This window comes from Manihot esculenta, chromosome 8 (genome assembly GCF_001659605.2).
Source record: "Manihot esculenta cultivar AM560-2 chromosome 8, M.esculenta_v8, whole genome shotgun sequence".
In the NCBI taxonomy this organism is placed as follows: domain Eukaryota; kingdom Viridiplantae; phylum Streptophyta; class Magnoliopsida; order Malpighiales; family Euphorbiaceae; genus Manihot; species Manihot esculenta.
Window position 1 is genome coordinate 24,641,368 of NC_035168.2, and position 13,080 is coordinate 24,654,447.

The 13,080-nt window shown below is 40.7% G+C and overlaps 1 pseudogene; it reads right to left on the reverse strand.

The window, feature by feature from the left end:
* Nucleotides 1–4,352: 4,352 nt before the first annotated feature.
* Nucleotides 4,353–12,476, reverse strand: LOC110621501 (annotated as a pseudogene).
* Between the last annotated feature and the right edge of the window lie 604 nt (nucleotides 12,477–13,080).

The following is a 13,080-nucleotide window of genomic DNA, read 5'->3' on the forward strand; positions in this document are numbered from 1 at the left end:
CTTGTGGACTGCGTCACTGCTCTTATAGTCACTCTCAGGAATCTGAAACTTTTTGCGAAGGAAGGATGACCTGCTAACTGTTAATCAGGATGAATGAAGTCTACAAGGAAAATGCCTAAAAGCTCGTCAGGGCTGATTGGGGCTAGAAAATGCCCGGATAACTGTCAGGGATGACTAGGATAAGAAGATGCCCGGAAGCTCGTCAGAGTTGATCAGGACAACAAAATGCCTGAAAGCTCGGCAGGGTTGGAAAATGTCCAGAAACCCACCACGGCAGTACTAAGGCCGCATGGTTCCTATGTCAATTTGGGGACAATTGGTGTAATTAACACTCTAGGACTATGACAACTGGCATGGAATGCCTTGATTAGCGGGACTAATATCCGGATTATGTCCTGGCGAAACCTGCCTATAACCTGAATATAAAATTTCTTAGAAACATTTTGTAAAATGGGACTAACACCTGGTCGCGTGGCTTGGCGGATGCCCATCTTGTGGCCTAGTGGATGCCCGTCTTGTGGCCTTGGTATATAATGTTTTTTTCAGCTGGACTAACACTTGCATTATGGCCTGGCGAATACCCGCATTGTAGTGTCGATATAAAATGTCTTGGAAATTTTTATTTAACGGGTCTAACACCCGATCATGGGCCTGGCAGACACCCACCTTGTAGCCTGAGCATAAAATGCCTTAAAAACTTTTTGTGAAATGAGAATAACACCTGAATAAGTGCCTGGCGGATTTCCATTTAGTGGCTTGCATGGCAAATACCCGCCTTATAGCGTCGGCATAAAATGCTTTAATTAATCGAGACTAACACTTGAACATGTGTCTAGCGGATTTTTGCCTTGTGGCTCACTTGGTGAATACCCACCTTGTGGCATCTGCATAAAATACCTTAATTAATCAGGAGTAACACCCGAACATGTGTCTGATAGATTTCCGCCTTGTGGCTCACTTAGCAGATACTCGCCTTGTGGCATCGGCATAAATGCCTTAGTTAATCGAGACTAAAACCCAGACATGTGCATGGCAGATTCTCGCCTTATGGCTCGCCTAGCGGATACCCACCTTGTGGTGTTTGTTCTTTGTTTCCGCCTAATGCTTCTAATTTACATATAAAAAAAATTGAAGAATACATAAGACCAATTTCAAAACTTGGGATTTTGATTTCGAAGTTGAATATCTATGACATTTTACTTTTATAGACCATTATTGCCACTCGGTTCTCCTGCAATCACTTGAATAACCCCTACAAGTTTATTTTCATCAAGATGGAGGGTGTTCTTACCTCAGATCTTGACCTTTTTTCTTCTTTGTCTTTTATAGCAAACTTTCAAAGTGTGTCGTCCCCTATTAACCTATTGATCTTGTCTTTCAGCTGCCGGTACTCATCCATTGTATGCCTGTGGTCTTCGTGAAAACGACAGTACTTAGTCCTATCTCGCCTTCCAGCCTTCTCAAAGTTGAGCTTAGAAGGCCATCTGACTTGTTATTTTTCCTCATCCAAATTAAAATACATGTTTGTGAGTCATTCCATAGAATGTAATCTTTATATTTACTTTAGTCATCCCTCCTTCGGGAGACTGGGTAACTTCTATGGTCTCCTTTATATCCTCGCCTCTCTGACTTTTGGTTTTGCTTTTGACTCGTTATTTTGTCCTCTCTTCATGTTTGAATTTCGTCATCATGCCTGATGTACTTCTGAGCTTTATCCATTAGCTGCCATTTTTCCTGATCCAAATTAAAATACATGTTCGTGAGTCATTCAATAGAGTGTAATCTTTATACTTGCTTTGGTCATCCCTCCTTTGGGAGACTAGATAACTTATGTGGTCTTTTTTATATCCTCGCCTCTTTGGCTTTTGGTTTTGCTTTTGACTCGTCATTTTGTCCTCTCTCCATGTTTGAACTTCGTCATCAAGCCTGATGTACTTCTAGATTTTATCCATTAGCTGTTGGTACGTAGCGGCTGGATTATTGATTAGAGAATCTATGAACTTGACATTGTGTGTTACTTTCTTTGACGCTTCACATACTATCTCATGATTTAATTTCTCTACCTGTATTGCTTCTACATTAAACCGTGAAATAAAGTTTCTTAAAGACTCGCCCTCTCCTTGGCGGATTTTTCGCATATCAGAGAAGACCTTTTTAAAAAGTATACAAGTAATAAACCTAAATTTAAATAACATGGCGAATTATGTAAAGCTCCGAATTAAACTTAGGCTCAGATGTTGGTACTATTTCTGAGTCAAACATATGAGTATTGACGGAAACACTTGGCACAACATGAAGTCGTTGACATCTTGAAGCTGCATGGTCGTCTTAAAGATCGCCAGGTGACTTCTTGGATCTGCTGTTTCGTCATATTTGTCCAAGCTTGGCAGCTTGAACTTGATTGAAAAAGTTTCTGCTAAGATCTCTTCCGATTAGGGCGAGGTATCGTCCAAGCCATAGTCCTTTTCCTACTTCTTCTGGTACCTTTGAACAGCCCGTACCAGTTTCTAGTCGACGTCCTTCGGAGCATCGTCTGATGACTCTTCTTCCTCGAACTCAACCTTCCCTTTGGACAGTGTCTGGATTGCCTCTGTTCGAGTTCTTGGGATATCAACAGATACTTTCTTCCTTCCCCTAGGAGCCATGAATGATGCTTCCCCCGAGCTTTGTATTGCTTGAGAGTAGTCTACAATCTTTTGATATATTGGAGTATTTTGCTCATTGTTCAGATTGTTGTGCTTTGCTTCTTTGACCATTAAGGGTGTGTTTTTTCCATTATCAAAAGTGAAAGAAATAATAGCGCCCTCATTAGTAGCAACCTTAACAGTAGCTTGTAAATTGTCGGCCATTTCAAGAGAGAGAAAAAATATTTCTTTTTAAGAGAAAGGAGATAAGAGACTAACTTTAATCCAAATGAATAGGGAGAATTCAATAGATTTTTTTGTGACAGAGTCAAATGATGTAGCCGAAATAGAGTTGTGCTACTATTGATTACTTTGCAAGAGAAAAAAAGTGAGGTGGTTGGCGCTTATAACAGCCACTTTGACGCTTAAGTCAGTAAACTGAAGAATAAAGTGAGTATAAGAAATTGTTTATGTAATACCCGGCTAGACTCCGGTATCGAAATTCCTACCGTCCGGTGGAATTTCGGATGTCGAAAACCTCTAGAAGGGTAAAACCATATTTTTATAAAATGTTTTCATGTATTTTATGGTTTTAAGTAAGAAAGAAATTGAGTTTTGAAAGAAAAAGTTTAATTTTTTTATGTAAATGATTGATCATGTATGGGATTAAACAGGTATACAGGATGTATGTTTGGCTTGCTACGGGTCCCGGCGACCTTATGTCGATCTGGATCCTAGCGCCGGTAGCGGTCCGATTTTCGGGTCGTTACAGTTTAAAACTTAAAAATAGTTGTGTAAGAATTGTGTATATTTAACTCTGTGATCATTAGTTTTTATACTGTAAGAAGATGAAGTTAATTGCGGCATCTCCTAGAAATTCGGTCGGTGCTGGCTAATTGCTAAAAGAAAGAATCGGATGCCACAGTGTCTGGATCTTTTTTCATGGGTAAGACGGCATATTGACTTATCAGACTCTTGTCATGTAGTCATGACAGTCCATGATTTACTTTGAACGATTGTTGCGTTACATCAATGAATAGTAATTTACCTTTAAATTTACCAACAAAAATGATTGGAAATGGACGACCAGTTCATTCATCTTTTAGATTATCAAAACCTATCAGAATCTATTGATGGTACAAACAAAAAAAATCTACCCGGACACTTCAACAACCCAAACCTGATATATTAAAGACTACTGTACAATTAGCCAGTTTGGCTGTGGTAAGGCCTCGGTTGCACAGACTCCCAGGCAAAATCATAGCTTATTTCATAAGCATGTTTCTAGAGCTTACAGGTGAAATTAGCATTTTAATACATGGGAGTTTGGGCACCCAAGGCCTCCCATATTGACCAACTCCCCCAATAATCAATATCATGTTTGGTTCCAGAAGGACCAATAGATAATTCTTGGTTTTCCTCTATTATTTAAGTTCAGCCTTTTGCCCATGTTGTTGGCCTAACAATGGTCACCAGGCCAGGGAGAAAGTGTACATGGATATATGTCCCGGGCACAGCAATTACAGTTCAAAAGAATTATTATCACAAAAAATTTTTCAAAATAAATAAGGCGTTGCATAAGCAAGGCAACAACCATTAAGTGACACATTCATTACCAGGACAAGGGATCAGTTTATAGCATGAAATACACGTTTAAAAGCCTCCACCAGAGTGATTATTTTCTTTAATTCAGAAAGCTAAATCCCAGAGAATCAGACTGATGAAATTAAGAACTTGAGATAAAGATTTTTCAACTTCTCAATTCACAAATTAATGCTTCATTCCTCAAATATAACCCTAGCGAGCATTTTATACTTACAAACTCACATTCCAAACGTTTATATGAAGATTCACAATGATAAATCAATATTTCCAACTTCCAAACAAGTTCTATTCACCATCCCCGAAGACACAGGAAAATAAGAGGGGAAAGTATTGGGGAATCACATGCTCAGCAGCTCGACCACCAAGTGTAATGCAAGTAAATATCAAAGAGCTGCTCCTTGGTCATCAAAAGATTTTCATTCGGAACATACTGTGCAAATCCCAGCGCTGCAGTACCACGTGGAACAATCGTTACCTTAAGCAAAGGCTCCGCATGTTCCAAGAACCAACCAGCAGCTGCATGACCAGATTCATGGTATGCAACAGTCTGCCTTTCAAGCTTGCTAATAACCTACAAATGAAAAGATGAAAGGTTTTTATTTCAAGTTTCACAAACCATAGAATAAATTAATAGTCTTACAAAATTGGTGAACAAGAAAGGAAGAAAAAGAAAAAAGAAAAACCCTCGAGCTCACCATCAAAGTTTAACATTTTTATTAGTAGACATTAAAAAATAACAATGTAACACTAATATTTTTCTACGGTAAGCTTTCAGTTGCATGAACTAGGACTTGGAAATGAAAAGTTAAGCCATGATGATTATATAATTGGCATAAGATTAACTAGCTTATTGCAACATACAAAGGGCATAATTTTGAAGGATATAACCCAACATGATATTTAATTAACTCAGTAAACCATGCAGTCACACATTATCAATTCACCTTTATGATCTCAAGGAGAATCTTCTATGCATGCTATCACTATTTATTCAGAAAGAAATTCAATTACTAAAATTGAACTAATTGATAGCCCCAGAAAATGCAAAACAAGTGATCATTCATCCTTTCATTTGAGAGGTTGATCCCTTTTATTTTTAAGTTTATAACATCATATAGTAGCCATGCCCATGGAGAGCAAAAGAATACAGACATCATAAAGGACACTTGATACAAAATAAAATAAATGCAGCAACAAGAAGGCAAAATACCTTATTCTTCTTCTTCAAGCCACCAATTACCCTGTCTATTGCTGCCTCAAAATGTTCCATTGTCACTTGGGCACTCTCATTCCTTGCAGCAACTAAAGCAGCTTCATGGCAAACATTCACAATATCAGCTCCAGCAAATCCCGGAGTAAGAGCAGCAAGTCTCTGTGAGTAATAAGATGGATCATTATCAAGTTTTAGCTTTTTCTAATATATCTGGAAAATCTGGTTACGGCCTTTGATGTCAAGTTTATCAATTGTAATTTGACGACCAAACCGGCCAGGTCTTATAGAGCTTTGTCCAAGATATCAGGCCTATTTGTGCCAGCAAGCACAACTACTCCCGAGGTTGTTCCGAATCCATCCATTTCTACTGGCAACTGATTGAGAATACTTTCACGCTCATCATTGCCACCCGAAAAGCCTCCACGCCCCCTTGCTCGACCAATTGCATCTATTTCATCAATGAATACAAAAATAGGTGCACATTGCCTTGCCTGCTGAAACAAACATTTCAATAAAATCTGACCCAGATATAGATAGAAAGGGCACAGCAGATTCACCAGCTGTTGCCTTAGCAAGAAGTGTCTTCCCTGTGCCAGGAGGGCTACAAGGAGCGCACCCTTTGGAATTTTAGCTCCCAGTTCCTCATATTTCTTTGGATTCTTGAGGAAGTGCACAAACTCCATAATTTCTTTCTTTGCCTCATCACACCCAGCTACATCTTTAAATAATACCTATAACACCAAATGAAACATTACAAATGATTAACATGCTGACCATCTTGCAATTTTAGTCCATTATTTTAGATAACATATAATAATCCAATTTTAGTTCTTAAAGGTCAGAACATTTAACACCCAAGTAATAACATAGTTAAATGAGAGAGACAGAAAAGTTGTGTACAATTCCCTGTGTGCTGTACAACTTGTTCTTCAACATCAGAATAAAGGCTCAATGCTCATTCATTTTATTCTCATGTCATCTGCCTGGGAAATAATAATGTGCGACTAACCTTATCTTTGGTATTCTTATCCAATTTTGTGAAATGTGCCTTTCCCATGTTAAATATTCCACGGCCCCCTCGTCCACCAGAACCACCAATGCCAAGACCACTCTGCATTCTTCGGCCCATGAACCAGAGAGTTCCTAAAAGCAAGGCACTTGGAGCAAACTTCAATAACTCGTGGTACCAGTTCACTTCATTCACATAAGTTACAGGAACATAATCATGGGGATCTATTCCTAGTGCTTCCTGTGCCTCCTCCAGCTTCTCCTCGAAAGACTCGATATTTCCAATGTTAAAGTAATATTTGTAGTGGCTGGTACTCCTTCTAGCAGGGGTACCATTGGCGGGAACCTGAACAATATCATCACTGGTTTGATTTCCATTCTTCGGGGAGCTCCTTACATACACCTTTGCAACTGATTTATTTGAAATGTCAATGCGATCCACTAAGCCAGGTTCAAGTAACTGGGTTTTGAACTCTTGGAAACTAATCTGAAAAAAAAAATGGGAAAAGGGTAGAGAAAGAGGTTTTTAGCTGAGTAAAAGCCAAAAAGGACAGGGTTTTTTTATGACAGGTTCTTCAGATAAAAAGACAAACAAAGCAGCAGAGTTCAGAGAATAAAATCTGGAATATGAATGAACCAACCAAACATTCATTTGTGGCATGAAGGTAACTAGTCCATGAAATGAATAATCCATGCTTCAAAAAAAGCTCTAAATGTATATTGGACAAAACACCAAAAGAATAGTTGAAAAGAAAAAAGAAAATATTCTAAATAAAAAAATAAAAAGCAATTGATAACCATGATAAATACACTCTAATCTAATTAGTTCATCAATTGGCCCCTTACAGAATATCCCAGCAATGCTTCTTATAGAATGTGCTCATGTGCCTCGTGACTCTTATTTGCATCTACTTTGTTCTTGCACAGAGTGACTCATTTCATCTTTAAAAATATGAAATGAATGCTTTAATGATTAAAGGGATAAAATAAATAAACATGCCGCATTGATGCACAATATTAAGTATACCATGAAACAAAAATCTCTGGAATTTGATCGTTGTGTAATTGCAACAACTGCTTCATATAAGACCAAAGTGCACAGAATCTCGTCCGCATGTAAACTCAACCTCAGAATCCATCAGCACTCTAACAACATCAGACACCAAGGCCTAAAAGCAGTACAAGCTTCAAAATAGACCTGGCAAAGGGCCAGTTCAGACCAGAACTGGGCCAAACTTGCTTTTTTTCTTTTTTTCGTTTTTTAAGAAATCAAAGTGTGAAAAAAAAAATTGTTGGATTTGATTAAAACCGGACCAGAGGAGTCCTGGAGGGCCTGTTCTGCTCTCCCTGAACCTTAAACTGTAACAGCTGGTTCAGGCCTGGAACCAGCCCTTGGCCAGGTCTGCTTCAGTAAGAAGAGAAGCATAGCAAAAAAAAAAAATTCCATGTCTACTGCTAAATATCCATCCATATATGAGCAATTCACATCAAATTTTTAGCAAGTCGGAAATGTTAAAATTTACATCAACTTATATATATATATATTCAAACAAAAAACCAATTTCTGTAAGATGGTTGCAAAATCTCTAAAATGCTTCTGCTCATGCGGGCCAAAAGTAACTGATGAATACAAGAAGGCAATGAATAATATAGGAGTAATGAAATTTTCGAACTGTTTCATAAAGTTGTGGCCATTTCCACCGCCTCCACCCCCACTACCCGAGTCCTCTGCACAAGCACAAAAATTTCTCAATCAAGGGGTCTCAAAATACAAAATATCATTGTTTCTGATGACCTTTGAGTTCACCTCATCCCTGTCTAGGGCCAGGCCCATGAAAATAGCCCATTGCTTAGAGATCCTCAAGCCATTTATGCCAGCTGGGTCCAGTCCATTAAGCCTCACGATCGGGTTTACCTGTCTCTCTCCACCAGGCCGGCCTCATCTTCCCTGCACCTTGGGCCGATTCCATTTAAGCCCTGCTTTGTCCCTACTTACCGGTCCAGCCCAGAACCCGAAAGAGGATCCATTCATCCATCTTGCAGACCCTCCTACCCGCGCCCTGAGAGAATCAGAGGCCGTTACGTATGGGACAGAGATTTGATTCCCTCGTACGTCCGTATCAGCGTGGCAGGGACAGGTGGTCTACTGATATTCGTTCTATTGGCACGTCACTAGCCGACAAAAGGAAACCTATAAAAGGAGAAATACTCTCTTCTAGGTTCAAGCTTTTCTAAATTTTACAGAGCCCATTGTAAAAACCCTATTTCTTTGGATCTCAGATCATCAATTGGCGCCGTCTGTGGGAAACGAAGGAGATCTTTTCATCACCGGAGTTCCACTCTTAACAACACCCACTGAGATCCACGATGGCTAATCACAACGAAAAACAACCTTAACATCCCAAATGACCTAAGTTCTGCCCAAGAAGGGCAGCAGTTCTCCTTTTCTAGCCCTACAACATTAAACAACCAAACACCCATTCCTTTCAATCCTTCGCTAAGTTTGGCAGGGAATGCTCCCACCGCTACCTTATCCAACCAGGACCTTCAAACCATGGCCCTCCAACTACAGAATACCGCCCACTGGTTGGGGCAGATAATGCAACAAAGGGGCCTCAGCACCCCTATAAATACACTCCCAGTGGTAGAAGAACCCCAAACCAATGAGCCCAACCTACCCCTGATCGCCTTCAAACCAGCAGCCGCGGAACTGGGGAAAGGGAGAGAAGAGCAGACGAAGAGGAAGAGCCGGAGGCCCGAGTCCACGGAAGAAGGGCGAGGGAGATGATAGAAAATGAGGAGGCTGACAACTATTCTGCCGGGACAACCAGGTGGACCAGGAGTGAAGCAGAGGAAGAGGAGTATCGCCTGGAGAAGAAGCCCAGGCCGGAAGATGAAGATGTGGACCAAAAACTGCAGAAGTTGAGAGAGCAGCTTTTGGTCGAGCTGGGAAAGAAAGATCAAAGCCAAACCTTCCTGCCCACTTCTTCGCCTTTCTCGAAGTGGGTGCAGCAGGAAATCGTCCCTAAGAAGTTTATGATGCCATCAATGGCAGCCTACGACGGGCTGGTAACCCAAGGGAGCACGTCATGAATTACAAGACCTTCATGGAATTGCAAACTTTATCGGATGCCTTGATGTGCAAGGTATTCCCAACAACACTTTCAGGGCCAGCACGAGCGTGGTTCAACAGCCTGGAGACCGGAAGCATTGGGAGTTTTGGAGACCTGGCCACTCGTTTCATCAGCCGGTTCATCGCCGGGGTGCTAGCGGATAGGAAGACGAGCTATCTGGAAACAGTGAGACAGAGACGGGAGGAATCACTTAGAGAGTACGTAGCCCGTTTCAATACAGAAGCCCTACAGATTCCCGAGCTTGATGAAGGAAGGGCGGTAGAGGCCATGCAGAAGGGGACGACCTCCGCCGAGTTTTTCGGTTCATTAAGCAGGAAGCCTCCGACCTCTCTGGCCGAGCTAATGAAGAGGGCTGAGAAGTATATAAGACAGGATGACGCTCTGGTGACAAGCCGATTCGCCAAGGGAACGGCAGGCAAGGAGAAAGCCCCGGAGGAAAGAAGGCCGGAAAAGCATGAAAAGAAACATGGCAAAAGGTCTGAGCCTTATAGACAGCCTTGGGAGCGAAAGGACCAAAGACCTTTTCCCCCTCGGTCCTCAGAACAAAGGCCACTCCCTTCATGGATTCCTGAGAAGCCGATCCCACTTAATGCCTCTAGAGCTGAAGTGCTCGTAGCTGTCCAGGACAAAGAATTCTTGCAATGGCCCAAGCCCCTGAAAGCGGAATCCGACCAACGAAATCCTGACAAATATTGTCAGTTCCACCGAACTCATGGTCATGACACCAACAACTGTTTCCAGTTGATTGCAGAGATTGAGAGGTTGATAAAGAGAGGGCACCTAAAGAACTTCGTAAAGAAACCGGAAGGACAGAGACCTCAACCCAATCCGGCAGCCCAAACGCCGAGAAGAACAGGAGCTAACACTGTGAATGACGGGTCCAGTGGAACTATCAACATGATCGTAGGAGGCACGGGAGGTCGGATGAGCCGAAGGGGGAAAAAGAGAAGCAGAGAAGGAGAAACTAGCAGTGCTGAGGTCATGCAAATCGTTGAACACTCTTCAACAACCATCACTTTCTCCTCGGAGGACGCTCAGGATGTTCAGATGCCTCACGATGACGCCCTTGTCATTGAAGCTGTTATTCACAACTACCGGGTGAAGAAAATCTTGGTGGATGACGGAAGCAAGGTAAACTTGTTGCCTTATCGAGTCTTCCAGCAGATGGGAATTCCTGAAGAGCAACTGGTTCGGGACCAAGCCCCGATTAAAGGGATTGGAGGAGCACCGGTGACGGTAGAAGGGAAAGTAAAACTAGCCCTTACTTTGGGAGAGGCTCCGAGGGCCCGCACCCATTATGCGGTGTTCTTGGTGGCTAAACTCCCCCTGAGTTACAACGCGATTCTAGGACGACCTGTGCTGTTCGACTTTGAGGCTATCACCAGTATCAGATATCTGGTGATGAAGTTCCCAACAGAAGCAGGAGTAGGGATTGTTCGGGGAAGCCAAGAAGAAGCAAGGACAGTATACCTGGCTACGGTGGCAGAGCCAAGCATAACAGAGGAAGGGCTGGACTCGGAAGTCTTAGAGGTCAGGGATGAAAAAACGGAGGCCAGGACAGAGCCAGTAGGAGAACTGGAGACTTTCTCCTTATCAGAAACGGAAACAGGCAAAGCCTTCAGTCTCAACGCCGGCCTCACTAAGGAGCAGAAAGCCGAGGTGATGTCCTTGATTCGAGGTCATGCATCAAGCTTCGCTTGGAAGCCTTCGGACATGCCCGGAATTGATCCCGGGGTGATGACCCATAGACTGAATGTCCTCCCTGAAGCCAGACCAGTAAAACAGAAAAAGAGGGTAGTAGGAAGGGAGAAGCAGCAGGCCACCAAGGAGGAAGTACAGAAGCTAGAGGAGGCAGGCTTTATTAGAGAAGTTATGTACCCACAATGGTTAGCCAATCCTGTATTAGTCAAAAAAGCCAATGGCAAATATAGGATGTGCATAGACTTTACTGATCTGAATAAGGCTTGCCCTAAAGATTGTTATCCCCTCCCTGATATTAATAAAATGGTCGACTCGATGGCCGGTTTTGATTACATGTCGTCTTTGGATGCAATGTCTGGTTATCATCAAATCCCAATGTACAGGTCGGATGAAGAAAAGACCTCATTCATAACCAAAGATGGGACTTACTGTTACAGAGCCCATTGTAAAAACCCTATTTCTCTGGATCTCAGATCATCAGTTTCATTGCAAGGAACTACTAAAGGTTAGAAAGGCCAAGGCAGATACACAATCTACTTAAACTATGGAGATGACCAATAAGATACAAAAATAGGCAGTACTCCTTCAAAATCTCAACAATAAACAAATTAATAATCCATGCAGGATCGAGAATAAACAAACTTAAATTCATAATTTTAGATCAGCCATAACTATGATCATGTAGAAATCAATGGATCACGTTTCAAGCCAAAGTTTCAAGGATTGGACAAATAAACTAATCATACAAATTGCACCATTAGAACTCATTGTAAAAATAAAGCAATTCCATTTCTCCTCTCTCATATGTAAACTCAAAGGTCCAATGGTCCTTAAAAACACAAGAACACGCAGTGATAGAGCAAAAAATAGAATGATCTTGATAACCACTTTTGAGGGTATGAAGTCCGTAGAATAAAAGTATAAAACCCATTAAAAAAAAAATAAAGGAAATGTGTTGCATTGTAAATTAGTAACTCAAAATCACATTATGAATATTCTGATGATTTTTTTAACCTTTTCAACCTGCAATGCAATGTAATAAATGACTGTCAATATAATGTCCAATACAGGTAATCAAATTGAGGTATTTTGCAGTTGATCATTGGTTAGAAACAAAATATTTCATATTATTATCTATTGTTTGGTTATAGTGGTCAAACACGCGAATCCCACCAATTCTTTTTTATGAATAAATTAATCCGCTTCGCGCTTAAATTAATTCCTAGTTAACTAACAATCCTAACACGCGTGTAGATTTAATTAGTTAACTGCATTAAGAGAGAAGAACCCAAACTTGATCAATGAAAACACACGTTTTATTTAAATCAAATCTACTAATTTCTTAATGTAAACTAATATATTAATTGCTACTTATTATTAACCCAATTAAACAATTACAGATTTAATTAGATTAATTAGCAATATGTTATCTTGTCAAGAGATTCAATGGGCCCCTTGAATTCTCAAGAAAACAACAATGGAGGTGGTGTTTCTCGAATTCAGAAATTAATAGAAAATAAAAATAAGATGAAGAGAGTTGTAGTGCATAACCTCACAACTTGAACAAACCTCAAATTAATTTAACCTTCAACTGAAAATAAATTGTTTAGCCACTCATGGCCATAATAAAATTATAACAACTAAGTAAAAGAAGAAGAAAAAGAAAAGAAGATGGAGAAGGTGGGGGCAACGAGAGAGGAAATGAGAGTGATAGGTAGAATATGATTTTTCCAGGTTGAATGCTATGAGTCTTTATATAGACACAAAAAGATAAAAATTAAAATAAATTATATTA